General features: G+C 36.7%; 1 long non-coding RNA gene across 3 annotated transcripts; it reads right to left on the bottom strand.

Moving 5' to 3' along the window:
* Window positions 1–12,484: 12,484 nt before the first annotated feature.
* LOC116022964 lies at window positions 12,485–14,434 on the bottom strand. Of its 3 annotated transcripts, XR_004099322.1 has the most exons (4): window positions 14,140–14,434; window positions 13,543–13,583; window positions 12,747–13,457; window positions 12,485–12,611 (listed from the first exon to the last, which is right to left on the bottom strand). It is a non-coding gene; the product is annotated as an uncharacterized LOC116022964 (long non-coding RNA). The 3 variants fall into 3 exon arrangements; XR_004099321.1 differs by having other exon boundaries at window positions 12,747–13,583; XR_004099320.1 differs by lacking the exon at window positions 14,140–14,434 and having other exon boundaries at window positions 12,747–14,012.
* Between the last annotated feature and the right edge of the window lie 12,947 nt (window positions 14,435–27,381).

Raw genomic sequence — 27,381 nt, forward strand, 5'->3', positions numbered from 1 at the left:
GCTAAATGCAATGCTGATCAACAATTCCCACACTTGTCTAAAACCGCCTCTAAATCCTTCGCGACACACTATTTAGACACGGTTGGAGAACCGCCTCTAAACAATTTAGTGGTGGTTTTGAACCGCCTCTATAAATAACAAATTAACCGCCGCTAAATAACCTTTTGGTGTAGTGTTTATTACTCTTATTAAATTAAATAAATTAGTAGGTACAACAAAAAATAATACATATGAATTTCTTAATTTAGAATTAGATGTCTACAATGCCTTTATTCAAAAAATTTTTATTCATTATCAAAAAATTAAAAATGAGATATAATTTCATTAGCTATATTTTCTTTATTTTCTGAAATGTAAAGATTACCATCAAATTAATTAATTAATTATATTCACTACATCGTCCATTGTTTTCTTTTTACACTATCTTGTAATTAAATATCAAAGTTATAATACAAAATAATGTTATATATTTATTTACCAAGTATTTTATTAATATCATAAAAAAAACAAAAGACAGTTTGAATCCAATCATATTAACTACTTGGGGAGGATTTATTGACAAAGAGGGTATTCAAATAACCCAAGAAATTGAAGCGGGAAACTACTCCATAATATTTCTTGACTACATCACAATTGTTTACTTTAAAGGTAAATCATATTTTTTTTATTAAGAATTTAAAATGTATAAAGTTTTACTACCTTATCTAATCTTATTCCTTAAGTAAACTAGGAACTTCTCCATCTACAAGAACTCATTCAACAATAATGGTTGAACAAAAGTACCTCGAGCATAACACTTAAAGGGCTGCTATGCTTTTATGCTTATAATAATATGTAAATGGTAATTAGATTATTATCTTATGTAGCTACATTTAAAACTCATTATTAAAAATGTCCATATATGGCAATAGAACATCGTGACACACTAAACGCATTGAAAAGATGTCGCGACTACAACAATGCTGCAATCAATCTTGCAAATCCAGAAAATGAAGAAATTTCAAAAATAGTCACCGTTGCAGCATTCATTGATCTTGTATGTAAAATGCTTATTGCGCATTCTTTAAATATATGAGAACTAATATAAATTTACAATTCGTTACATTTTCTAAACTTAACCTGGTTGGATTAAAGGCAAAATCAGCATCAACCTTGACAAGAAAAACACTTGGTATATAAGATGTAGTTACTGTTTAAAAAAAGGTTTGTGCACAAAGTGACAAACTATTTAACTGCATGTATTGTGGTGAAAGGCTGCCGTGGGTACTCCAAGGTTAGTATCAATTCAAAAAAAAATATACAAAAAAAACACACGCACACACACAAAATCAAGCACTACACTCATTCATACTAATTCCAAAAATATGAATTTCAAAAACAGGTGCAAAATGGATATGGAAATTGTTGATAAAATTGGACACATTGTGACATTAGTATTCGGACTATTTGCAGAGTCATTGTTGTTACTATCAAGTAAACAAGTTATGAAACTAGAACAAGAGGTACTACTCATGAACCTTCTACAAATAAAAAAAATATTAATATTTTGTTTAATACTTTCACATGAGAATCTACGACGCACGTCTCACAACACATGAAACATGTAGGAGAAAAAACTACCATTGCCAAATATCAACAGATGCTTATAAGATCAAGAGTTCATAGTACAACTAAGATCCCAATCATATACACAACAAGGCAAATCCATAGCTTCCTACACCATAATCTTATTGTTAGATATAAATAATCTAATCAAACAGAATACTATACGAGAAACCTGACCTCGTAATAGCGGAATCGGAATCAATGTTGATCTCCAGCCACAGTTGATGTAATGCCTCTTGAACGGTAGACCGTCAGCCATATTTGTCTCATACTTGACTCAGAACCCTAGATGGTGTACTGGTGTCTACTGAGAAGTCTACTGAGTAGTATGAGTACCGGAACTGTATGTGCTATACAATGCTTATCCTGTATCCCATCAATACAGGTTTATATAGGCACAGAGTCTGGTTGAATAACTATTACTAGTTATTTAGTACAACCAAATCACTTAATAAGCCTAGTCAACTTGCACCACTTAATTAAGGCCCTAATATATAATATATAATATATATATATTATTAGGGAAAATCTTACATTCTCCCACTTGGTGCAAGTACTAGCACAACCCTCATCGAAGAACAAAACACACGAATCATAGTGATAAGTCCTCTATTTTACAGAATAATATCCATTATGGTCACATGCATTTTAATTCTCCAACTTAGGCCCCTCATGAACAAACCCAATGTTTATTCTCGGTATAACTTAAGGGATGTTTCTCAAAATATATTATGTGCACAACTAGAGAGAGAAACCATCCAAAATATTTGTACAAAAGAGTACACTGTATGATCTCTAAAATCTTTAAAAGCATGCCTTAAGTAGAGATCTATTTATGTTAGCATAATGCTAACTGTATTCTGTGACTTCTGAACTTGAACACTACCTCTAACAGCTAAAAGCTCAGAGTTGACACGTCTGTCACTCCCACTCATTAAAATAGCTAAAAGATAGTTAAGTCATAGAATCATTCCAATAACTTAGAGAACAAACAAAAACCTCTAAGTCCATAAATTTGGAATCTTAACATACACCATAACTTCCCAAATAATCACGATATCCACTTTAAATTAATTGAGCATTTATGAGTCTTACTTTTATGTCTCACAAAATTGTTTTTGAGCCTTACATACCAAAATAGCCCAGGATCAATTTTGAAGAAACTAAAGACTCTATTAAATGCTAAAGAATAACAGTGTACCACAAGTTAGATGATTTTGTTCTAATAAATTCATTAATATTGTTACAACATTTTCATAAATATGTTGCACAACCAAATGTCCAATAATTTGAACTTATGAATTTATATGAACAAATTCAAGATTAATACTTGTGAAATCTTTTGGACTTATTGTTTGACATACAATCCAATTTGCATTGGGATGTATGAAGAAAATAATTAAATCCATAATCTTTAGTGGAGCATCTTAATGATCTTTTCTAAATGATCACTCCCACTGTTCTTTAGCAAAGTTAATGATATACACACTAATAATTGATTTGACCAACTATAAATGAGGATACAATTCCCCACCATTAGTTAGGCATACTGAATAATCAATATTTGGTTCCAATAGAAGTCCAAATAAATAATGAAGATATAATTTCCCACCATAGTTGGACATACCAAACAAAAAAAAAAACAATAAAATACACCTTCCAAAACCAATTTTGAATTTGGCTTAAAAGATACATTTTATTCTTGGAATCCAAAATAAGTATATCATATCACGTAACTTACTATAGTTAGTCCAAAGAACTTAGTAAGCTTTCGTGGAATAATTAATAAAAGTGGCTAAATTTTGGGAAGTAACTGAATACATGTGTTGCCAATGCAAACCATGAAACTTAGAATTTATAATTGAATTAAATTTATAAATTCTAAGAAATTGTGATAAAATTATTATCTGGGTTAAGAGATTTATTGACATAAAACTTGCCTGTGGGCTGAAGTTTTAATTCTATTAAATCCAATTAAGAAACCCTTTATGATAATAGTTTATCCCAATTATCAAATAGTCAGAAGAAACTAGTGACATAAGACTTGCATGTGAGCTAAAGTCTTACTCAATTAGATCCAACTGAAAATTTTATTTATGATGAAATAATTTATCAAATAAGTTGAAGAATCAAGTGACATAAAACTTGCCTGTGGGCTAAAGTTTTAATTCAATAAGATTCATTACAACAATTATGATAAAAAAAACTTAAAGAAATCAAATTCTTTTCCTTAACCCTAGTGGGCAATTCAAGAAATATGATTCAAAGTTTACATCATAAAATTAAACTTCATGATAGAATTGAAAATTATTTACAAATAACATAAGGCAAATAAATTGATTTACTTCTATCATCACTGATAAAACTACTAACTACGTTCCGATACATAATTGTCTGTGGGCTAAATTATGATCGTAGTCCAGTATTTCATCCTGATTAATTTATACAAATATAACGAAATTGCCTGTGGGCTAAATTTCATCACATTACATACAATTAATCACAACTTATATGTCTAAAACTTTATGTGATCAATATAAACTGCTTAATATATAATTTTAACTGATTAAGGATGCTGTGGCTACTCCCCAACCAAAATAAAATTATAAGATCACTAGACATTTATCAACTCCTTGCATAATCTTTATGTGATCAAGATAAAGATATATATAATTTAATCTGATTAAGGATGTTGTGGCTACTCCCCAACCAAATTAAAATTATAATATCACAACTTAATAATCTTTGGAAATTGAATAAGCCGTGGTTATTCTTTAATTTAATCAAGATTGAAACTTTAAGAGACTTCAGTAAATTAAAGATGATGTGTCTATTCTTTAATGAACCGAAATCAAATCACATTGCAAGGAATACTTAAAATTTTGACAGATTATACCAAATCACAATGGGAAATTTCAAATGTATACACCCCAGAAAAATTGGTAAAACAAAACCTCACTAAAGACCAATTCTTTAGATAATATCAGTTTAAAAAGACTAGTGGCCAAGATGTTCTTAAGTCATGGCCATAAAACTAGTATGCCTCCCAGATTCATATAACTGTTTGGGGTATAAACAAAACTGTATGGTATAATATGAAATTCAATAATTCACATATGAATAAAGTTTTTAAAAAGTGAACTAAAATTAGCAGACTAAATGTGCTTAAATTCAAGCACTACTACAACTAAAATTTATGCATAAGTCCAACTTAATAAGGAACTAATATAATTCCAACATAAATTTATGCATTACTGAAGGCATAATAATAAAATTGCATAATTTAAAACCAGAATATTATGCAGTGGACAAATTAATATGCATAAAATTAAGCATTAAACTCATATATTCTAAACAAATTGCAACAAAATACAATTTTAATATGAGCTTTCAAAGTATATACTTAATATTCAAAAACTCTAATGAGTCCAATCCAAAGGGACCCAAATTAATGAATATATACTTTGAAATTTTTAAAACTTTAAGCCCATTACAAAAAATTTTAATGCATCACACAACATTTATGAGAAATAGACCGAATTTACAAATTCAAACAATATCTAACAAAAAAAGTATATATTGTGATTTGTAAAACAAAATCTCACAAACCCAAATTGCATAATTAAACTTAATATTATGCACTTAATGTGATTGAATGCATAAAGCTATCTGAAGAGTATGAACCAACTATAGAATATGAATTTTACACCAAATATTCATTATTCATACTTAACCAAATATGGGCATAAAGAACTAAAATTATAATTCAAAACTTAATGAATTATGAAATAAATGGCAATAGTCAATTGCCTAGCAAATATGTTTTTCCAAATTACTAAAGTGATTTAAAACCATTCTCCATAACCGAATTAATAATATTATTATCATTAATGGCGAAATTGCAAATAATCCAAAAAGCAATAAAATAACCATAATAATATTATTAAATGGAGACTAAATGGGGAAAAACAATGGTTATAACCGCTAACTTTAGAATATTTTCGGATATAATTTTTGAAAACTTGATAAAATTTAAAGTCCAAAAAATATTAATGTCAAGAAAATGATAATATCCATAATATTTTCTTAACTGGGACATTGTCACATAAACTTAATTGGAAACAATTCAGGAGCCATAACTGAATACCATATTAATATTAATGGTATCATTAATTAAAATATTTAATGGTAATAGGCAACCTTATAATTACCATTAACATTTAACAATAATGTCAACCAAATTATGGTAATACACCTTCTTAATGTTTCCATATTTCTAAAGATAGAATGTGTGACTAGTCCAAATTAGCAGTTAACTGTAACTGTAGCACTAATTACCAATTAATAATAAAGGATAATTAACGACATACCCCAATGATGCAAACCACATCTTCCCATTGTGCAAGCAACGATGACGATCCACACGAGAAGAAAAAAAAACTTTATAATTCTCCCCATCTTTATTGTTGGTGTCAGTAACCTCAATGCAGCGTCCAATGGTATGTAAAAGATTTGTTGGTAGGACTTAATTACCAACATTAATAGTCATGTAAAATAAAATGACATGGGTAATCTTACCATTGTACCAAATATGACAGATTACCATGAAACAATAATTATTATGAAAAGGTAATAAATGAGATTAGCCCCTAAACTTGATAACAGTAACTAATAATGGCAATTAATAATAACTGAAATAAATGCAAAACTGTAATTAAGGGATGCCAAATACTAATCTCAATATCACATAATAATTAAACATGACTATTATAATATTTAGGGAGACTTGATTTAAGGTAATAACCAAATTACCATTATACAGACAATATACCAACTATATTGTTTTAAAAATAAAGAATTAATATTATTATTAAGGCCCTGAAAACTATTGATAAATTAAAAAACATAATTAACTTAAATAATAGTTATAATTTTTAATGGCCAAAATAACAATTAAATTCTCAAATCCTTAATGTCTCCAAACTGGCCAAAACAATAATTATAGCACTTATATGCTCAAATTAGACCTATAATTCTTAATGGTCCAAGTGAGCTATAACATGGATGAAATATGGTCTAGTACTAAAATAGATCCAAACTTAATATTATTACCATCACTGAATACCATTAACAAAATATGGTAGATAGTAATAATTAAAACTTAATACCATGTTATAAATCCAGAATGAGCTATAATTATTATTCAAATATCAATCAATAATGATAAGATCCATACTTTAATGACCCAAGGTAGGTCCAAATTAGCTTGTTAAAAAAAAAAAGGTTTTAAAGTCCCAAGTCAAATATAGGACTAAAATATGCCCAAGATTTAATGGGAAACCAAAACAAGCTGTCTTAATAGGCCATAATGACTTAAATTGACCTAAGGATCCAAAAAATTGAATGATATATAATATGAGGTAATTGTTGGTCCCGATAGGGTGGTGAAAAGTCTAGAAGGGGGGGGGGGGTGAATAGACTTTTCTAACAATTAAAAACTTTATAACACTTCAACAACAGAGATTTCAAGTGAATAAATCCAACTTGAAATGTGCAGCGAAATATCGTACGGTAAAGTGCTATAAAATAAAACTGCGTAAAACTGAAGAGACACTTGACATACAATACGATAGAAACTCTTAAAATAGCTCAAGGAATATGTATGCAAAGTTTGAGCCGCATGCAAACGTGGGAACACACAAACCCAGATGATATGCTCAACACAGTATGTAAAGGGTTAGTATGTTAAAACATGCAAATATGTAAAGTGCAGTAAAGTAAATGAGAGGCAGAGATTTATAGTGGTTCGGAGATGGTGTAATTCTCCTACTTCACTTCTTCCTTCTTCAAGGAAGATTTCCACTATCTTCAATCACCCAGATACAATAGTGAAACTCCCGAGTGCTACGCACAAAGCTACACTCAACCACGAGCTCTTCGCACAAAGCTAAGCTCCCGAGCGCTACGCACAAAGCTACGCTCCCCGAACGCTACGCACAAAGCTACGTTCCCGAACGCTACGCACAAAGCTACGTTCCAACTAAGTGTTACGCACAAAGCTGCACTTAGTTCACCCGAGTGTTACGCACCCAGCTACACTCCTTTCTACCCTCGGTAGAGATACAACTTTTGTTCAAAGAAATAAAGATTTCTTTTCTAAGACTTGAATTCCTCTCATGTATAGCTCAATATCTCAGCACTTTGTATTTTATCTCATTCACCGCTCAGTAGCACCACTTGTTGATTTTTACGTTTTTGTTCGTACTGCTGTAATCTTTTTATCTCTGTATTCCCCTGTTCCCACTTGTGTATCTCCTGCTGTTCTTCAAGTCTTCTTGGGTTTCTTATAATTCAAAGAATTATTTTCCCGTTATGAACATTCAAATTTTGAACGTTCACTTGATCTGATTGGTCATTTCAATCTGATCTTGATGGACATACCTTTTATTTAATGACCATACCGTTGATATGATAACTTGCCAATTTGATCTGATAAAATATCCAATTTGATCTGCACATTTAATGTCGCTGGTAACTTTTGACAAATTACCTCTGTAAATTGCTCAGAAAGTCTTCTTTTACGGCTTGATTGATCCTTGAAACTTGTAGCCTCCAGTTTTTGACTTTGTTGCATTCTCAGCTTGATATTGCAGACTTTGTATCCTTCAGAGCTTGATATTTTTGACTTTGCTGTAATCTTGATTTGATTCCTTGGGCAAGTTGATCTTTCAAAATATTTACCGAGTGGCTCTTGCGTGAGTATGAACAATAATCTTCAGAAAATCACCACCTTCAAGTTTCTTCTGGTTCAGGGTATTACGTACTGAACCTAAAATATTTGAGTTATGCAAAAATGACTAAGTGTAAGTCACACTCTTAGTTGCTCCATAGCATGTTCCATAGTGCTTTAAATTAGCCTTCACGCGTGTAGAAATAGTGTAGTGTTCACGCGTGTATAATCCATGCAAAGTTACTCCATGTTAGTGTTCACGCGTGTATAATCCATGCAAAGTTACTCCATGTTAACTTTAACTTCCTCCATCACTTGCTCCATTGACCAAGTGATCTTGGGCAAGTTGATCTTTCAAAATATTTACCGGGTGGCTCTTGCGTGAGTATGAACAATAATCTTCAGAAAATCACCACCTTCAAGTTTCTTCTGGTTCAGGGTATTACGTACTGAACCTAAAATATTTGAGTTATGCAAAAATGACTAAGTGTAAGTCATACTCTTAGTTGCTCCATAGCATGCTCCATAGTGCTTTAAATTAGCCTTCACGCGTGTAGAAATAGTGTAGTGTTCACGCGTGTATAATCCATGCAAAGTTACTCCATGTTGACTTTAACTTCCTCCATTGACAAAAAATTAACTCCAAAGGTCTTGGCCGTTTGACTAGCTCCAAAGCTTCTTCCTTAGTATTAAAATGTAGCAAATAGGATTCAAACACTGGACCTTTGGGTATGTTTCTAAATCTTTAACCATTTCTCCATTTCAGCTCATTTGGTCATAACTATCAAATAAATATATTTGATCCTTCTTAGCATTGTATAGCGTATGGTGTAGAGATAGTGGATCTTGAATTTCTTCTCGGCTTTGACTATTCCAAAAATTTGACTTTGAGCCGTGATACTACTAGCTCCATTCCTTGCTCTTCAAAGCTCAAAATGTTATCAATAGGATTCAAACTTGAGTCTTCTAGCAATAATAATTTTAGCCTTGTCCATTGGATCATATACACTCATGTGTATAGTGGAAGCAAATGACTTACAAGAGTCATAATAAAATGAACTCTAATAGGCAATAATTCGAACTAAACTATTGTCAAGACTAGTCTTCCGGGTCCAAACTCTACACTCTAAAAAATAAAATAGGGGATTTTTAAAATTACAATTTGGCTCATCAAAACTATTACAATTTTATTTCTAACAATTTCCCCCTTTTTGATGATGCCAAAACCTATACTCAATCATATTTGGCTTAGTCTAGAAATCAACTTATTTTATTTTTTAATTTTATTGCGACTAGCCATTACGATGAGTTTTCAAAGATTTTTGACCTACTGCTTTATTAATTTTGACTTGTACGAAAGATATGCATTGTTGGGTTAATTCATCTTTTGGAATTTTAATTTTATACCAACATGCATGCTACATAATATTAAGTCAAATTAAAAACCATAACACACAAAACTAATAAAGATACATATATTAGCATAAGACCCATCAACAATTCGAACCATTACAGAATAATTCGAATCAAGTCATAACATCTCAAAATATCATCATGAACTTGCAGTTTTAAAGTAAGCTAGGAATGAAATTAAATACCCAACATGTTGTTTATTCTTTTCCTAAGCTTACCAAAATCATCCTTGTCTTCCAAGTGGTAGAATTTCTAGAATACTCTACCAATCTTGTAACACTCCGCGGCTTCGCGTAGATCATTTGCGGGAAAAACTTTTCGCAAATACCATCTTGCACACTCTCTTGGATTTCTCCCTTCTTGATCTAAGATGGCATCGTGTGTGACTCCAAAATGATCGGCAAATAAATCTACCATACGATCTTCACGCTCTTGTTCATTCATCGCAGGTGCGTTCGGTTGGCTTGCCTGCCTTGGGGCTGTAAATGTAGAAAATACATTTCCTGCGGGGTTAGCAAAAATTTTAAAACTTGATTTTACTCCTTCCCCCTGAGTTGGTGCGGTGAAACTAGAACCAACTTGGCCAAATTGATTGACCTTTCTTCCCCTTGTTTTGGCAGCATCTAATATTCTTTGGAAATAGTGTGCATCCCCTTTCTGTTGCACCCAAATTTCACGATCAAGAGAGAGACATTCTTCTTGCTTTCTTTTGAGATCCTTGATGTCCTTAGCCATGTCGTGCAATAGTGCAACTAGCGAATCACAAGTGCCATACACAGTTGCATTCTCTTCCCTCACCTTTTGAATTTCCTCATTTTGAATTTTGCAAAAATTGTCAACTGTTTTCTTTAATCCTTCCAACTGTTGCATTTGATGCGTGAACATCCCCTTCAAAATAGTGACTTCACCCTTTTGAGCTTGAATAATTTCGGCCATTGCAGCTTTGTCTTTTTGAAAATTGACACTCCATTCGGCTTTAAGGGCCGTGATTTCATCACGCATCACTGGACTAATTCTTGCAATTTTCTTCTCCATTTCATTCATCTTGTCACTCAAAGCTTGAATTTTATCATTGGTGGCCTTAGTAGAATTCTCAAATCTCTCATTAAAGTCTTCCATTCCATCTTTAATGTGCTCAAAGTGTTGCTCCAATTCGGTTCGTAGACTCTCCAAAGTGTCACTTTGTGTACCACTTGAACTCCAATTTCCTCCGCAACATGCTCTACATGTTGCTCTTCAAGTTGCTCCACGGGTTGCTCTATGGGTTCCTCTATGGGTAGCTCTTCAATTTCCTCCATGGGTGGCTCAACAACATTCTCAAAGTTTGGCAAATCTTCCCTTGGTTCGGCATTCACCTCAAAGTGCACGTGAAAATTTTCTTGTTCTTCCTCAACTTCTTCTTCATCTCCACGGGTTAGGCCTTCACTTGGAGTATTTAAACCAACACTCTCAAGAACTTGACTTAGAATGGTTCTCGGTGCATCCCTTTCAGCTTGTTCACCTTCGGCAACACCATCTCGAACAACAATCTCAAGACTAGTTCCTCCTTGGCTTGGTAAATTTAGATCAACAATATTTTCTCTCCTCGGACGAGAACTTCCTTCACCTTGTGTCGAACACGCCATTTCCCTCGGCTTTCTCTTTTTATTTCTTTTCAACACAAAATTGTCACGATTTAAGCCCTTAACTGCACCAATCCTCACACCTTTCCTCCTTAAAATCTCACAAACCAAAAGGCCGTACCCTACATGGCCTTTAACCTTCACAAAATGACATAACCTCTCGAACATAGATCGACTCCAATCAACACTTTTCCCGTGAAAGACAGCATACATTGCCCTTGCATATTTTAAGGACATTTTATCAATCCCTCCCAACAAATAATACAGACATTTTTGTATCACATCCGACAATAGTTCAAACTCCCATTTCAACTCCACTTTGTATCCAAAAAAATCCGGGACAACCTTCAGTTCATTCACACGCACAACTCTCCAAAATTCATCAAGATCAAATATAATATCATCAACAGGTAAAGCATTCTCAGGAAAATCATAAACATTTCTAATCACTAGTACAGAAAACCCTTTTAACGTCGGTTATTTGGACCTTATAACGTCGGTTTTTAATCGACGTTGTTGTAGCAGACGTTGTAAACTAACTATACGACGTCGGTTATTTAATAACAGACGTCGTATTAATTATATTTTTTTAATTTTTAATTACAGTACAGGTCGGTTTTTTGTTAAAAACCGACGTCTATTGTTAATTTTTTTTAAAAATATACATATGACATCGGTTATTCCGACGTCGTATGTATTTATTTTTTAAAAATTAAGAACACACGTCGGTTTTCTGTAAAAAAACCGATGTTATATGTAATTAAAAAATTAAAAAATATATATTTGAAAACCTGCTCGTATGTACGACACAAATAAGGTCTGACGTAACAATTTGCTTCAGCTCATCCACTACAAAATCATTTATATGTGAAAACCTGCTCGCTTGAAAAGAATAACATACTCATTTTCTTGTACATTCTTACAATATAATCAACCTACAATTTTTTTTTTTGTTGAAACAGAAGAGGGGAACACCCAAAGAAAAGCTAGTGGAAAAAGTTACAAAATAGCATAATCCCCATTCACAGGGACACATAATCAACCTACTATGGTCTATGGAAGAATAAGAATCCCACTACATCTGGAATGTTAATTAAAAAATTTTATCAACACATAACACTATTAACACTAATTTAATCAAAAACTTAAGGTTTGTCTCATGAACTAACTAGAAACATACAGAGAAAAACTTGCATAGTTAAGGCATATATACTTGCATATAATTCCACATATAGAATGATCTGCATCCACACAATACGACAAAGAAATATACAAAAGATTGTCAGTGTAAGCCATAAAACTTTCAATTTAATGTGTAACATCTAGATAAAAAAAGATGCATTTGCTTTTAAGTGAAAAGATACCTAAATTATTACCTGGAAGATAGTGCAGAAGAGAACAAGATAATTGAGAGCCATAAGAGCCATATTGTTTGCCTAATGATCAACACAAATGGAACTAATCGGGGAATGAATAGATATAATTGCCTAATGATCAAATGCAGTGTGACTGATAACATATTTGATCATTTTGCAAGAAACAAGAGTCATTTAATTAAGTCACTGCGAATAAAGAAACACATATCATTATCAAGGTAGACTTTCCAGTAAAATAAAAGGCAAAAGATCAGACCTTGAGTGTCTCCACAGACAAATCCATCAATTGAAGCGTCCTTAGAGAATCAAAGATTATCTAATCAGACTGTCATAAAAAAAAACACCACAGATCAAAACTGACCGATGCCATTATCAATCATGCAAATGAAACTGGCAACAATGCATTTGTAAGTGTCTGCAAAACATGGGGTTAGAGAACAAAAGCAAGACTAAGACACAATTGCAGATATCAAAATCAAAACTAAAAAGCATTACTTCTCCAAGTGCTACCAGTAAGGGCAAATTTCTCTTTTTTTTCAGTTTTTTCCTTGATGATATGATTGATATCTAATTCGCTCACTAATTATAAAAAGAATTACAATTATTGTAATAGGAAGTGGAACCGTGCATATCCGAAGCACCAACTTGCCCTTGGTTCCTCTTCTTAGCTGTATCTTAGATTGAATTGCCCCAAATATGACTGAGCCAAACCTAATGAGCAGGGATTTCAGATAACCATAAGATGGATACTTATCTAGCTGTGTAACACAAAGGAAAAAGTTGTGTGCAAACATACCTTTTCTCTATATTCCATAATTCTGGAAATGCATGGCACATCTATTTGATGGTGTAAAATAAACAGTAAATATTGATGATGTTCAATATTAAAAGTGAAAACTTAAAGGCCATAAAATGTGTTGAATTCATAAAAGAAAACGAGCAGATTGTTTTCATTATATACAACTAGAGCACACGCATACTTATTCTAAAAAGGAAATTAAATCAAATCCCGAACTGTCCAAATGCATAAGACACAAGTAAAAGACTTATAGTTCATCATCTAGATAATCATTCTCACTTTAAAAGATTCCACTACGCAATCCAGAAACTGGCAGCACCATTTATTTATCAACTCAAAATGCTAATCCAATGTCTAGAGATTTTTGAATATTGAAATACAAAGGTAGTAAACACTATGTATTAGAGGCACAGTACAATACATACACATTTTCTGGTATTGAATTTGAACTTTTTTTTTTTTTTTTGCAAATTTTCTAATTTAATATTAGATAAAATATCTATCCAATTTGGAAAAGAGAAATAAGTTAGCAAAATAGGGTTGAGTTCAAGTACTAAATTTAAACAATATTCTAAAAAATAAATCAAAACTCACAATGTAGGTGGAAGGGCTGGCGGCGACGGTGACCGGTAAGTGGCGGTGGCTGGCAGCGGCTAGGGCGGCGGTGGCCGGCAGCGGTTGAGGCGGTCGCGGATGTGGCTGGTGCGGATGGCACTGACAGCGGTTGTGGCTGGGGCGGATGGGACCGACAACGGCTGTGGTTGGGGCGGTCGAGGATGGTAGCGGCAGCGGCGGCGGATGGCGGTTGCGGACGGTGGCGTCGTCGGGAGAAAAGAGTGAGAAACAAAGAGAAGAGAGAAGAGAGAAGAGGTCGGGAGAAAACAGAGCGAAGAGAAGAACGAAGATAATTAAACCCTAAGTCCATAACCTACAGTGAGAATAGATTTAAATTAAAAAAAAAAAACATATGACGTCGGTTGGACATGAACCGACGTCTTACTTTAGTTTTTAATTTTTTATTATGACATACGACTACGGTTATTTAAATAACCGACGTCGTATGTCATAATTTTTTTATAAAAACTATATAACGTCGGTTATTTATACAAAATCGACATTGTAAATCAAAATTAAAAAAAATTATATAACGTTGGTTATTTATACAGAACCGACATTGTAAATCAAAAAAAAAAAAAAAATGACGTCGGTTATTTAAATAACCGACGTCGTATGTAATTTTTAATTTTTATTTTTTTTTATTTTTGATTTACAACGTCGGTTCTGTATAAATAACCGACGTTATATAGTTTTTAAAAAATTATTTCACTTTTAACGTCGGTTTTATGAATAACCGACGTTATATGTTGTTTCTGTAGTAGTGAATATCAGCAGCAACAATTTCCACAGGAGTATCATTAACAGTAGACGAAAACACACCATTCGCGAGTATAGCATGCTCAAAAAACTGTAAAGATGCATCTATGAAAGCTCATTGAAAATGATAGTTGCATACCTTTAGTAAATTACTTTGTTCCATTCTCGTGAGTAGTACTTGAGCAAAATCCTTGTTTCTTGCTTTGTTGAGAAAATCCCCATTTTCGAGTAGGTACCCTTGCGAAACCTTGGTGACATGTTGATTTATTTCAACGGGTTGGGGTTGAATAGGAGAGTTGGGGTGAGTAGAATCCATTTTAGGAATTGATTTGTAATGGGTAGGAATTTTGGAGTAGGATTTTGAAGATTTTGGAGCTCTTGGCTATGGTGGTGCGTGAGAGTGGTGAGGAAGATGAAGGGTTTTGATTTTTGATATGGGTTTGGGTGGAAGGAGAGAGAAAGAGTCTTTTATAAATGCTAGACAAGGGTAAAAAGACTACAATGCCCTTCTATTAAAAATCCACTCCCTTATTCGAATAAGGGTGTTTTTGGAATTTTGAGGGGTTGATTCGGCTATAATAGGTCAACCTTGGTCAAAAGGCGGGTATTTTATTGACTCGGATAGCTCAAGATTATTCACGTGAACAGTCCCATGCAAAAATAAAACTATGCAACACCATTTATTTCATAAGAACAATCATATGCTAAAAACAAAATAAAAGAATGTATAGACATGTAGGGACACACGAAAATTACCAAACTATCCAACTAAAACAATTTTATCTAAAAAGATAAGAAGCAGGTGAAACATAATCATTTCTACTGCATGCATAAACACACGTGTAAGGGTGACTCACCACAGTAAAAACATAAGCAGGTGGAAATTAAAAACACATAAGCTATGCATGTAACACGTAAAACACACATGTAAACAAGTAGAAAATATAGCTTCAGCTAGGATCACATAAACACGCCACATGCAGTTAAAATAAAAACACTTGGCATAAAATAAAATACATAGCTGATTTCGATCATCCCCATTTCGTGCCTTAAGGTTGCGAAGCGAGATTCACACAATGGTTTTGTGAGAATGTCTGCAATTTGATTTTCTGTAGGGATATGATCGATCCTTAAATCCTTCTTTTCGACGTGGTCTCGGATAAAATGATGTCGTACGTCGATATGCTTCGTTCGTGAATGAAGTACAGGATTTTGTGAAATCGCAATCGCGCTAGTATTGTCACAGAAAATACTAACGTCCTTGCAATTAATTCCGTAATCCTTCAACTGTTGCTTCATCCATAAAATTTGCGAACAACAACTCCCTGCTGCGATATATTCGGCTTCGGCTGTACTTGTGGCAATGGAGTTTTGCTTCTTACTGAACCATGAAACTAACCTTCCCCCTAAGAACTGGCATGTTCCGGTGGTACTTTTCGATCAATTTTACAACCTGCAAAATCTGCATCTGAATATCCGGTTAGTTCAAAATTACCTTCCTTTGGATACCATAATCCAACATTGATTGTTCCTTTGAGATATCGAATGATTTTCTTCGTAGCATCAAGTTGACTATTTTTCGACTTTGACTGAAATCTTGCGCATACACCCACTGAGTAAGATATATCCAGTCTACTTCGCAGTGAGGTATAGCAAAGATCCAATCATTCCTCGGTAGATCGTTGGATCAACGTCCGTTCCTTCGTCATCCTTATCTAATCGCTGTGTTGTGCTCATGGGAATTTTGACTAAGCTTTTTCCTTCTAAGCCAAATTTTCTGATCAAATCTCTGGTGTACTTGGCTTGATTTATGAAAAGTCCTTCCTTCATTTGTTTAACTTGTAGTCCAAGGAAGTAGTTCAATTCACCCATCATGCTCATCTCAATCCTGTTCTGCATGAGCTTAGAAAATTTCTCACATAAAGATTTATTAGTACTTCCAAAAATAATATCATCAACATAAATTTGTACTAATAAAATATGATTATTTTCTTGAATTCTAAATGAGGTTTTGTCAACTAGTCCTTTGGTAAAACCACAACTAATTAAGAACATTGACAGGGTATCGTACCAAGCTCGAGGTGCTTGTTTTAACCCATATAATGCCTTCTTTAGTTTATAGACTTTGTCAACATCACCTTTTACCTCAAATCCGGGTGGTTGCTCAACATAAACTTCCTCTTCAAGTAAGCCGTTAAGAAACGCGCTTTTTACGTCCATTTGGTAGACTGTAAAATTCTTGTACGCTGCATATGCTAGGAAAATGCGGATTGCTTCTAATCTTGCCACTGGAGCAAAAGTCTCATCAAAATATATTCCTTCTTCTTTCGAATAGCCTTTTGCGACCAGTCTCGCTTTATTCCTAACAATGGTGTCATCTTCGTTTGCTTTGTTCCGAAAGACCCATTTTGTACCAATTACATTGTGATTATCTGGTCTTGGAACAAGCTCCCATACGTCGTTTCTTTGGAATTGATTCAGCTCTTCTTGCATGGCTTCAATCCAACTAGGATCACTTAAAGCTTCGTCTATCTCCTTTGGTTCAATCTGAGATAGGAAACACGAGAACATTGTGTCTCTTGCTGTTGATCTGGTTTTCACGCCTTCATGCACATCTCCAATAATTAAATCATGTGAATGATTTTTGAGCCATCTCAAATCTGGTTGAAAATTGTTTTGTGAAGTGGGTGGCATTATGGAGTCATTTTCACGTGTAGAGAGAGAGGGAAAGTTAGTGGGTTCACTTTGGGTCCCACCACTAATTCCAACTTCCTCCACAACTTCCTCTAAAGGTTCCACTCCATCCCTTGCATTAACTTTCACTCCAACTTGCTCTACAACTTCCACTTCTTCATTTCTTGCATTTCCTGCGCATGGTGCGCCATTTTGCTCTGTATTGGAGCCTTTAATTTCCAGATCTTTTAATCCTCTGAACGCTTTGCTGGTAGATGAATATCCAAGAAATATAGCTTCATCTGCACGCTCATCAAAGGTTTTCAGATAGCTTTTGCCATTATTTAGAACAAAACATTTGCATCCAAAAGAATGAAAATGGTTAAGGTTAGGTTTTCTCCTTTTCCATAATTCATATGGTGTTTTGTTGTGCAGCTTGTTGATAAGACTTCTATTCTGGGTGTACCAAGCAGTATTAATTGCTTATGCCCAAAACCGTTTCAGTAAGTCGGTTGCCGTAATCATTACTCGTGCGGCTTCCTTGAGTGTTCTGTTTCTTCTTTCGGCAACACCATTTTGTTGTGGTGTTCTTGCAGTTGATAATTGATGTAAAATTCCTTGCATGCTGCAGTAGTCTTGAATCACGCCGTTTACGAACTCTGTACCTCTATCCGTACGTATTTTTGCAATTTTGAGTTCCTTTTCGATTTGAAGTTGTTTCAACAAATCCGGTAGCTTCCTTTCAACTTCGTTTTTCTTGTTGAGAAAAATAGTCCATGTGTACCTGGAAAAATCATCAACAATAACAAGTGTATATTTCTTACCACTCATACTTACTGGGTCTACTGGACCAAATAAATCCATGTGTAGTAGACTAAGAGGTCTTGATGATGATTCTTGTGTCTTTGACTTGAATGAAGATTTGATTTGCTTTCCTCTTTGGCATGCATCGCAAATCTAATCTTTCTTGTAAACTATTTTGGGTAGACCTTTGACTAGATCGTTTGCTGCGAGCTTGTTGATGGTCTTGAAGTTCAGATAATTCAGCTTCTTGTGCCATTCCCAGCTTGTAGCATTTGTATTGTTGGCAACTAAGCATATTGACTCTTTTGTTGTAGACCAATCAACAACGTACATGTTCCTCTTTCTCGTTCCTTGCAGTACAACTTCTCCAGTAGTTTCATTTTTCACCTGACATTTGTCTTTGAAAAATTCCACTAAATAACCTTTGTCACAAAATTGACTTGTACTGAAGAGATTGAACTTTAGACCTTCCACGTAAGATACGTCTTCGACTTTTAATCCGTTACGCTCAACTATTCTGATTCCTTTGGTTTGGCCGTATCGATCTTTTCCTCCAAAAACTACTTTTGGTCCTTCGATATTCTTAAAATTCACTAGACTAGATTTATTTACAGTCATGTGATGCGAACATCCACTATCGAAGTACCAAACTTCCTGTAATCAAATTAAACATTTTTAGATACCCAGTTTTGCTTGGGTCCTTGGGGGTTAGTAATTTTTGGTACCCAAATCCACCTTATCCTTACTGAACCAAGTAAAGGTGATTTGTAACCATTGTTGACTTTGTAATCATAACTAATTTTGGAAAAGACTTTCGGTGCCCGATTTTGAAAACTGACTCGATTTTTAGGCACTTGGGAAGAGACCTTAAAGGAATTAAACCTTGATTTTACCCATGGTTTAATTTCTTTATACCAATATTGCTCAGAGGGATAAAATCTCCCTGGCCCACCATTCGAAAATCTTCCCTTTTTCAAATGTTGTTTTTGCACTAAACTCATTGGAATATTTCCTTAAGGGAGCAAAACTTTACCTTTTCTTTGACTGACTGGACGAAATATATTTATGATAAGGTTTCGGCCCAACAGTACTATTTTTGGCAAATTTTTGATAACCAATTCCTTGTCTCACTGTGCAATCTTGACCTTTGACAAATTTCACCACTTGTACTTTATTATCTAAAGTCGTAGTAGAATTGGTCAACTTCTGAGAGGCTTGAGAACACGATGGATCATAACCTAAACCGGTTTTATCTCCTGAGGGGTTCTGCATATTTACCATTTTATCCATTATTTTGGATGAATGAGTAAATGTGGCTATTACTCCCCTGAGGTTGTGTTCTCTCACTTCCCTTGATTTACACTCTTCTTGAAGGTAAATAATTTTAGCCTTCAGTTCTTTCACCTCGGACAGAGCATTTTGCAATTTTTCATTTATTTCATCTTTTTCAAGAATCAAAAATTTATTGCGCTCTTTGAGTTGAGAGTGAGTGTCCATAACGGTTTGACAATATCTCATAAATTGAGAGAAGGACTCTCTAGAAAAAGAAGTACTTGTAGAATCAAAAGATTTAGATGTTACCTCATATTCTTCAACTTCATGTGCCATTAAGCACAAATCTTGAGTTGAGGATCACTATCGGTTAAAACCTCTATGGGGTAGAACCCATAGCTAGCCTGAATAATGTCTAGAGGGCACAACGGTTCAACAGGGACTGGTGACCAAACTGGTACCGCCGGTGAGACAGAAGTGGGCACAGGATCGGGAGTACAAGTCAGCACTAGAGGATCTGGAGCGTAGCCGGGGGCGTACGGGTCATCATCAGACGAAAACTGCATGTAATCATCGTAATCTAGAACGGGGAACTCAAACTCCGATGGATCGGAGTCCGCTGGGCTGCATGAGCCCACACTAGATTCCATCTGATAACAGACACAATGAAGTGTAGTTAGCACGACGGCTAAGTAAGGAAATCCATTGTCACTCGAAAGTAAACAAAGGTTTCAAAAACAACATAATACTCAGAAACTGTAAACTTTACCCATCAGTTGCAATCTACCTGCAATCAGATTATCAACAAAAGAAAGTATAGCATAGTATATGAGTAATATCAGCATATAACACTTTCATTTTCGAGAATTTCATCATTTAACTCAAAATAGTGAGTTCAACAACACACACACTTTACTGTTCAGAACTCGTGACATTTTATTCTTCAATCTAGTTACAGAGTAACTAGATTTTCATAGTTAGTAAAATTTTACTTAGTTTCCCCCTGGATAAGTGTAAGGCATACTTGGAATATTTTCAAGTACCTCGGGCCACGGCACTCATGCCTCCCGCAGGTCAACATCTCAATAACTTTGGGGCCACGGCTCACAAGCTTCCCGCAAAGTCAAACATCTCAATAACTTCCGGGCCCCGGCTCGCAAGCCTCCCAAGAAGTCAAACATTTCAATAACTTTCGGGCCACGGCTCCCGCAGGCCTCCCGTAAAGTCAAACATCTCATTAACTTCCGGGCCCCGGCTCGCAAGCCTCCCAAGAAGTCAAACATTTCAATAACTTTCGGGCCACGGCTCCCGCAGGCCTCCCGTAAAGTCAAACATCTCATTAACTTCCGGGCCCCGGCTCGCAAGCCTCCCAAGAAGTCAAACATTTCAATAAATTTTGGGCCACGGCTCCCGCAGGCCTCCCGTAAAGTCAAACATCTCATTAACTTCAGGGCCCCGACTCGCAAGCCTCCCAAGAAGTCAAACATTTCAATAACTTTCGGGCCACGGCTCCCGCAGGCCTCCCGTAAAGTCAAACATCTCAACAACATTATCCAGAAACTAAGGTTTTCAAAACATTCTTTCTGTCCTTGGGTTTAATTAGTATATTCACGTGATGACTCAAACGATCATTCTTATCCAAATATATCTCCAAAATACACATAGTTGTTAATGACTTTTCACCATGAAATTCCAAGTGGCAAGGGTCACACTTGTTTCTTAAAAACACAATTTTTCCCCAAATTAATGAACATAATGTACAAAATAATATTTGAGCTTTCAAAAATTGACTCGGTTGCCCGTAGGCCTTCCAAGCATCAAAACATTCGGGAGCAAAAACATCGGGGAAAAGTTCGGTCGAAAACAGCTCCGCGTCGCGCGGGCTCGCGGTTACCCGCAGTGGCGGACGCACGGCGGACGTGTGCGTCCGGGCGGCGTCCGCACGTTCGGCATTGACGCCGAAAAACTAGGTGCCACGGACGCGCAGCGGACGCGCGTCCGTGGTTGCGTCCGGCCTTTCGGCCGTGACGCCGCAGTCTCGAACACCCGCGGACGCACGTCCGTGGTGGCGTCCGGCCTCTCAGCCGCGACGCCGAAATCCTGGGCGCCGATGGACGCGCGGTGGACGCGCGTCCAAGGCTGCGTCCATCCGATTCTGCTAACTTCGGGCAGCAAAAACTGGGTTGTAACGCCCCGTTTTTCCACTATTTTCACAAGTATAAGCCTCAATGAACGTAAACACAACATATACATGCATAAGTTAACTATGAACATGCATACAAAAATTACCAAAAATCAAGATGTAGTCTTTTGAGCCAACTTGTAGATCCATAAACTTAACACATAATTTTCACATAAAATTCCTAGTCACATAATTTACTAGCATTTGATCACCTTCAAGTGACTAAACCAACTTAAGGGATTCCTTACCTCCCAAGTAGATCATTTTAAAATCGTAGAAAGGTGGTGATCTTCTCCTTCAAACCTTTCACCAAAGATCCTAAACAAAATCACCATAATAACAACATTTTCATGAATCCTTAGTTTAAACTTAAGTTCTAGGAAGGATTCTAGTCATATTAACCGAACAAAACCAAAGTTTTTACCTATTATTGAGCACTTGTGTTGAAGAGAAAGCTAGGGAGTTCTTGGATCACAATGTAGAAGAATGAGGTTTTCTTCCTCTTCTTTTTCCTTCAAATTTCGAAAATGGGAGAGAGAATGGGAGTGATGGGAAGTTAGCTTGAAGCTTAAGGCACAAGTATGATCATCCCGTACTTCTTATGACAAACCCATTAATTAATTACCATGTGGTAATAAGTGTGCCACTTGTCAACTCCCCATGGTAGATCTTGAAGAGTAGAATTTATTTTGCCAGTTTGGGATTAAATAAGATAAAGGTGCAGAGGAGTATAACTTAATTCGGGAAAATTCTAACACCAAAATTATTCTAAAAATAATCCCGTCATTAACCACTAAAATCGGGAATTTTTCAGTCTCCCGCGAAATTTAGGTACGAAGGTCCGTAACAATTTCACTCTTACAGTCCATTTAAATTTCTCTTGAACTAAGTAGGAAGTTCAGGCTTAATCGTATTGTACTTAATAATCCATTTTCTAGGAAAATTCGAACTGTAAGTAAATCCTTAAAATTTTCGGTTCGTGACCGGTACGTAAATCGCAGCTTATTATTAACTAGTCTGAAAAAATTCTTTTGAAATACTGAGAGATCTTCTCATAAATGTCATAGCTTAAAAAAAAAATTTTGAACCCTAACTTTGTCGGAAAAATGAGGGGTTACAGTCTTCCCCCCTTAAAATAGTTTCGTCCTCGAAACTTCCTTTTCGGCATCCATGGATTCCAAGTAGATTACTACCCACCTTCTTTTGCCCAAAACGAATTTCTAGCATGCCTAGTTCTTGACACTCAATTTGCTTAGGCACATAGAAGTTAGATCGATTCCACGCACCTGAGTTAAATAATTCCGGATAGCGTCCCATCATAATGCTTTCCAACTCCCATGTAGCTTCCTCGGGACTGTGGTTCGACCATTGGACTTTAATCATTTTGACTGATTTCCTCCTCGTATCTCGTGTTTTCGAGTCCAAAATTCGAATTGGTCTTTCCTCGTATGCCAACGAATCATCCATCTCCAATTCCTCCGGCTCTAATACATGGGATGCGTCAGGTACATACGGTTTAAGTTGAGAAACATGGAATACGTTGTGTACTTTATCAAGCTCAATCGGTAGGGCCAGTCGATAGGCTAAGTTCCCTATCCTCTCCAAAATTTCGTAAGGTCCTATATAACGAGGACTCAACTTTCCTTTCCTCCCAAACCTTCTGACTCCTTTAGTGGGTAAGACTTTCAGTAACACCTTCTCCCCAACTTGATATTCGGTGAACTGTCGCTTCAAATCGGCGTACGACTTTTGTCGATCTTGCGCGACTTTCATCCTCTCTCGGATCACCTTGATTGCTTCAGTAGTCTCTTGTAAGTACTGAGGTCCAAGTGTAACGACATCGCTATTGTCGTTCCAGCACAGAGGACTTCGACATTTCCGCCCATATAATGCCTCATAAGGTGCCATTCCTATGCTCGCATGGTAGTTGTTGTTATAGGAAAATTCTATCAAATCCAACTGTTCGTCCCATGAACCCTGGAAATCGAGCACACAACCCCTGAGCATATCTTCCAACGTTTGTATTGTTCGCTCCGTTTGGCCATCAGTGGCAGGGTGAAAAGCCGTACTCAGTTTGAGTTGAGTGCCCATTGCCATTTGCAACGCTTCCCAAAAACGTGATAGAAATCGTGAGTCTCGGTCTGAAACGATATCTCGCGCTACCCCGTGGTGTTTGACCACGTGTTTAACATAAGCCCTTGCCAACTTTTCCATTGACCATGTTTTGTTCATTGGAATGAATCTTGCTGTCTTGGTCAGTCGATCGACAACGACCCACACTTGATCGTTTCCCGCCTTAGTTCTAGGCAATCCTCCCACGAAATCCATGAAGATTGAGTCCCATTTCCACTGCGGAATCTCTAATGGTTGTAATAATCCCTTTGGTTTGCTCCTTTCTGCCTTGACCCTTTGACAGTTCAAACATCTAGCCACAAATTCAGCCACATCATTCTTCATGCCCGACCACCAAAAGTTTTGTTTCAAGTCCTTATACAATTTATCCCCACCAAGATGAACTGAATAAGGTGTGTAATGGCCTTCTTTCATTATTTGCTCCATTATCTTCTTACACCCTTTAGGTATTATCCATCTACCTTGGAATCTTACACTCCCATCCGGGTGTAGTTCAAATGGTCCATGTTTTCCATCCACCATCTTCTCCTTGATGCTCTCCACCCAACTGTCCTCTTCTTGTGCTCGTTTGATTTCCTCAAATAGGGTTGGAGTGGCCGACATGTAATATAATTTCTTCTCTTGTTCCTCTTGACCACACATTTTCACTTCCAGATTGAGTCCTTGAAACTCCTTACACAACTGCTCGGGTAATATCCAAAGAGCATGGTTTGTCTTCTGGCTCAAAGCATCAGCTACCTTGTTTGCCTTGCCCTCGTGATACTGAATTTCCAAGTCATAGTCTTTGATCAACTCCAACCATCTCCTTTGTCTTAAATTGAGATCCCTCTGAGTGAAGATATACTTTAAACTCTTGTGGTCTGTATAAATTTTGCATGAGATTCCATAGAGATAGTGCCGCCAAATTTTGAGAGCGAATACCACTGCTGCCAGTTCCAAGTCATGTGTCGGGTAGTTAGCTTCATGAGGTTTTAATTGTCGAGAAGCATATGCTATTACCCTTCCATCTTGCATGAGGACACATCCTAGTCCTTTGTGAGACGCATCAGTATACAGCTCATAACCTTCCGTTCCAACAGGTAGAGTTAACACTAGAGCGGTGGTCAATCTCTTCTTAAGCTCTTGGAATGCCTGCTCGCATTCTTCGTTCCAACTATACTTGGTCGTCTTTTTGAGCAAGTTCGTCAGTGGTCTTGCTATCTTTGAGAAGTCCTGAACAAACCTTCGGTAATAACCCGCCAAACCTAAGAAATTGCGGATTTCCGTAACTGATTTGGGCACTTCCCATTCAATTACAGCTCGTATCTTGGCTGGGTCCACCCTTATTCCTTCCTTGGTGATTACGTGACCAAGAAATGCGACTTCTCTTTTCCAAAATTCGCATTTTGAAAATTTTGCAAAAAGTTTCTTTTCCCTCAGTGTCTGTAACACTGTCCTGAGATGTTCCTCGTGTTCCTCGTGTTCCTCCTGGGTTTTAGAGTAGACCAAAATGTCATCTATGAAAGCGACGATGAATTTATCCAGGTACGGAAGGAAAATTCGGTTCATCAAGTCCATAAAGGTTCCTGGGGCGTTAGTCACTCCGAATGGCATGACTGTGAACTCATAGTGTCTGTATCTCATCCGAAATGCCGTTTTAGGCACATCCTCTTTCGCTACTCGCACTTGGTGATACCCTGACCGTAGGTCAATCTTTGAGAATACGCCCGCCCCTTTCAACTGATCGAATAGATCATCGATCCTGGGCAACGGGTACTTGTTCTTTACTGTGACTCGATTGAGTTCCCTATAGTCAATGCACAGTCTAAGACTCCCATCCTTCTTCTTTACGAACAACACTGGTGCGCCCCAAGGCGAAACGCTTGGTCTAATGAATCCCTTTTCCAACAACTCTGCCAATTGTGCCTTCAGCTCCTCCATCTCTTTGGGTGCTATCCGATAAGGCGCTTTTGAGATAGGTGAGGTTCCTGGTACAAGATCGATGGTGAATTCCACTTCCCTTTCTGGTGGCATCTTAGTGAGATCGTCAGGGAATACGTCAGGAAAATCACGTACAATTGGAATTCGGTCCATCTCGAGTTCTTCTACTTCGGCGTCTTGCACTAAGCAGAGATACGCTTCACATCCCTGGCGAACGTACTTCTTTAATTTCTGCATCGTCAACAACCTTGATTCGGGTTGCTTGTCAATTCCTCGGTAGGATATTCTCCCTCCTTTGGTCCTTGCAGGACAATTTTCCGCTCATTACACACGATCTGAGCTTTGTACCTATCCAACCAATCCATCCCGAGTACGACATCGATGCCTTCAAGTTCAAAACGAATGAGATTTCCGGGACAGTTAAATCCCGCTATTTCTATAGCAACGTCGTCATAACCATCCTTACAGGATACTACTACTCCCGAAGCCGTTGTGACATTTAGATCTAACTTAGCAGTAGGCCTTAACTTTAGTTTATCAGCGAACGCAGAGGATATAAATGAATTGGTAGCCCCCGTATCAAATAGAACTAATCCAAGTACTGAGTTTATGGGGAAAGTACCAGTTACGACGTCGCTAGCCTGAGCCTGAGCGCTATTGACGACGTAAATCCTGCCTTGTTTCTCTCCGCTGCTTTCTCCCATCACCTGCTTTCCCTTGTGGTTGGAACCAGGCGTGGCGTTCGCTGGTCTTCCCAAATTCACAGACTGGGAGTTGGTCCTCTTGTCTTCTGCTCCTGCGGAATTCCAGCCGACATTCCCATTGAATCTTCTTCCTTGATTCTCATTCTGCAGATGCTTTTGGGGACTGTCTACCCGACTTCGGCACTGAAAAGATTTATGCCCCAAGAGACCACACTTGTAACATTTAAACTTCATCCCTTGACAGTTTACTCCTGGATGATTCCTCCCACATCTTGGGCAAGCAGGACGGTTCCCCTGATTGACTCCTTCTCTTCCTCGCACTGGGTTGAAGCTGCCTTGGTTGGCCTTCTTGTTTCCTGCCGGAAACTTCCGAGACTTTTCATCAGCTTTCCTCTTGCTTCGGCCGTAGACTTCCTGTTGGTCCAGGTATACTTGATAATGATTCGAGGCTCTATCATACGCCTCCTTCAAGGTAGAGCACATGAAAGGTGCGATCATCCCCCTTATGCTCCAGTCCAATCCCCGAACGAACCTCCTTGCCTTACTTGCCTCATCAGGTACGATCTCTTGGGCAAAACGCATCAGCTCAACGTATTGGTCATAATATTCCTGGATAGTTGCTCCCTTTTGTTTCAATCGCAGAAACTCCTCACATTTAATCCCTTTAATGCGCTCGGTGTAGAACTGTTCCCTTATTTCCAGCTTGAATTCTTCCCAACCAAACGCTGGGTCTTGCAAGAGATCAGATCCGACTGTCGCCCACCAGTTGTCTGC

The sequence above is a fragment of the Ipomoea triloba genome, chromosome 6, assembly GCF_003576645.1.
Source record: "Ipomoea triloba cultivar NCNSP0323 chromosome 6, ASM357664v1".
Classification (NCBI taxonomy): Eukaryota; Viridiplantae; Streptophyta; class Magnoliopsida; order Solanales; family Convolvulaceae; genus Ipomoea; species Ipomoea triloba.